The sequence below is a fragment of the Sinocyclocheilus rhinocerous genome, unplaced genomic scaffold, assembly GCF_001515625.1.
Source record: "Sinocyclocheilus rhinocerous isolate Xijiao unplaced genomic scaffold, SAMN03320098_v1.1 scaffold382, whole genome shotgun sequence".
Lineage (NCBI taxonomy): Eukaryota > Metazoa > Chordata > Actinopteri > Cypriniformes > Cyprinidae > Sinocyclocheilus > Sinocyclocheilus rhinocerous.
The window spans coordinates 1,782,936-1,786,062 of NW_015642829.1; the positions used below are offsets into that span (position 1 = coordinate 1,782,936).

The 3,127-nt window shown below is 37.4% G+C and overlaps 1 protein-coding gene across 8 annotated transcripts in view; it reads left to right on the forward strand.

Annotated features, from left to right (window-relative positions):
- caska (calcium/calmodulin-dependent serine protein kinase a) overlaps positions 1 to 3,127 on the forward strand; it is a 258,155-nt gene that overhangs the window by 216,383 nt on the left and 38,645 nt on the right. The window lies entirely within an intron of this gene.

Here is a 3,127-nt window from a genome sequence, read left to right on the forward strand (position 1 = left end):
CATCATTGTTTCTAAAGGAATTGAAGCCACAGCTTCACTGTTAATAGAGAAACGCGGCAAAACGGTGGTAATTCATACATACACAGCCTCTCTCTCTCTCTCTCTCTCTCTCATAAATGAACACTTGATGAATTACACTTTTCTGAGAATAGACTTGAAGTGGAAATCGCTAAACTGCAAGCTTACCAGTGTGTTCAGAAAGCAAGCGCATTTATCCACAGTGGAGAGAGAGCACGTGCACATGGTTGCCAGGTTGACAAAGATAAGTAGCACATTTAGCAGATATTTCTGTATTGCGCAAGTGGGAAGCTCTGTTTCAGGGATTACGTCTCTTTATATCAGGCAACCCCGGTTGTGTTCCTCTGCGGCCAGATTAAACCTTGTTGTAGCCTATATATTATGCGCTATTCATTATTTTTTAGAAACCTCGCACTTTTCTACTCAATTTTAAACGTTGTTCTTGTATTTAAATTAAGCGTGGTCCACTGCTGCACATGTGCCACAATATCGATACAGGGACAGCTGTATCGATACTCGTATCTCAAATCTCTGTGACGATACATTGTCGTATCGATGTATCGAACACAGCACTATACAACACCGTAAGTTAAATGGAGTTATGTTAACTAACACTTTACAATAAGGTTCAGTTTGTTAACATTAGCTGATGCCTTAGATGTCATGAACTAACAGTAAACAATTATTTTACTGCATTTATTAATAGTGATTAATGTTGGTTTTTTTAAATATACTAATACATTTTTAACATTTGAAGGTGTATAAATTAAAATGAGTTAATGTGTAATGAACAAACATGAATTAACAATGAACAATAATACTTATAAATTAATTTTTAAATTATTAATGTTTTTAAATTAACCTAGATTAATACATGCTTTAAAAATGTTGTTCTTTGTTAGTTCATGATGCAGTAAGGGCATGTTAATTATTTTTGTATGATAATTCTGTAAAATGTATTAATGTAACTTTTATTTATAGTGTTTCTACCGAAAGTAAATGCGCTGTTCACAACACAATACTGCATTTCCTTTAACTTTCCTTTAATTTTGCTGTGCACATGTAAATATTGTCACATTCTTTACTTGCATAATAATAATAATAATAAACATTGCTGTGTCTTTGGACATGGTTTATATGTTTTAAGAGCTCTCATAGCACCACTTTATCTGTTGCTGGTGTTTTTGATAGTTTGACGTCCTGAGCGTTTGTCATAGGCACAACTGCACTGATATTTGGCAGCTCTTGTGGAGTGTCACTAGAACTGTTCAGTCCTCTGGCGTTTTGCTGACAAAAGCTATTACAGATTATCTTCAGCATCACTTTGCGAATAGAACTACAGAACAAAAAGTACATGACTGGATCCAGACAGCTATTAAAGGCAGACAGTAGCAGAACTACTTCATTGGTTTTATCCAACACACTTATCCACTCGCAAGAGGTGTCTTTTGTTATCTGTGACATGATATAGAAAATCCTTACAGAGTGGTAGGGCACAAAACATATTGTGAAGAGAAAGAGCACAAAGAAGGACTTCCATGCTGTTTTGTTGTACTTGGCAGCATTTGGGAAATCTGGTTTCTCTTTGGAGGCTGTTAGGAGGTTCATTCCGATCCTTCCGTAGGAGATTACCAACGCACCATAGACCAGCCAAAACATACCCACGATGGCAAAGTTGAAATAGGCTTTCCATTTGGATTTATACAGGTTTTTGTATTGGAAGCACTGTTGGGATTCACCATGCTCTCTATTCAGGACAGTGAAGCAAATGCCACAAACAAATGCCACAGCCCAGATGACACCGCAGAAAAGCACGCTCCATCGGCTATGCAGGAACACCCGCCTACAGGACGACCTCTGGAACTTCAAATAACGATCTACACTAATGAAGCCCAGTAAGACTATACTAATGTACATGTTCATGTAAAAGATAATGCCCACCATCGTGCACAATAATGGCGGCAGCACCCACCGGTCATTGTTGGAATGGTACACCACTCGGAAAGGCAGGCAGATCACAAGGAGTAAGTCAGCCAGAGCCAGGTTAATGAGGAAAATGCGAACAGAGTTTTTCTTTGGATGTACTCGCAGAAACACCCAGAGAGCCAGCAGGTTCCCAGACAACCCGAAGAGGAAGAAGAGTGCATAGAAAATAGCCAGCGGGACCTGCAAGCTGGTGTTGTCTGTCTGGCAGTTTGTCTGGGGAGTTTTCGACATGGTGGTCGGCGACGCAATGGGGAAAAATTGAGGATTGTTTTTTGTCATTGCATGTGTATATATCAGACCTTAGAAAAAAAAATTGCAGATGTCATTATAATGCTTACCAAAGACATTAAGTTTTAATACCTTGAAATGCAACAGAATGTCTGATGCACACTTAGGTATTGGAGAGTAACTTACCTTGTGAATTCTGTCCATCAGAGAACTTCTATGTTGTGTTTCTTTTTGAATGTCTCTGTCTAATCTCAATTCAGATCTGTCTTTGCAAACTTCCTTTTTGAAAAAGCTCTTCCTTTTTTAGTTCCTCTAAACTCTTACTTACCTCAAAGCACAGCTGTGCACCAGTTAGCATTAAAACAAATTGTGCAGGCACTTTTAAAGGGGGAGTGCGTGTCTCAAAACCACATTTAAACTCCACCTTACATCCCGTGACCACCGAAACAGATAGATGAGGACTGTTGAACAATTAAAATTGTAAATATTTCATCATGATTATATTATCTTATTTTGGCAACGTTTCACTCATGGGTAATATTCCACTTGTTGAGCTTTGATAATTGCCCATACAGAGACTACAAACAACAATACTCCACTTAAATATCCTGTCTAGATTTTATGTTTAAGTTAAAATCAAATTAATAAAGGGGAGTATTTCTTCATTGTTTATTGAAACGGGAACACACTAACACACACACACACACACACACTATATATATATATATATATATATATATTAGGAATGCACCAATACCACTTTTTCCAGTACTCGCCTGATACCGATACTTTTATTTTTGGTAATTGCCGATACCGAGTACCGATACCAATATTTTCATTGCATTTGTACATTTTTAAAATATTGGGTACAGAAACCAAAAGAGTATGTATAATG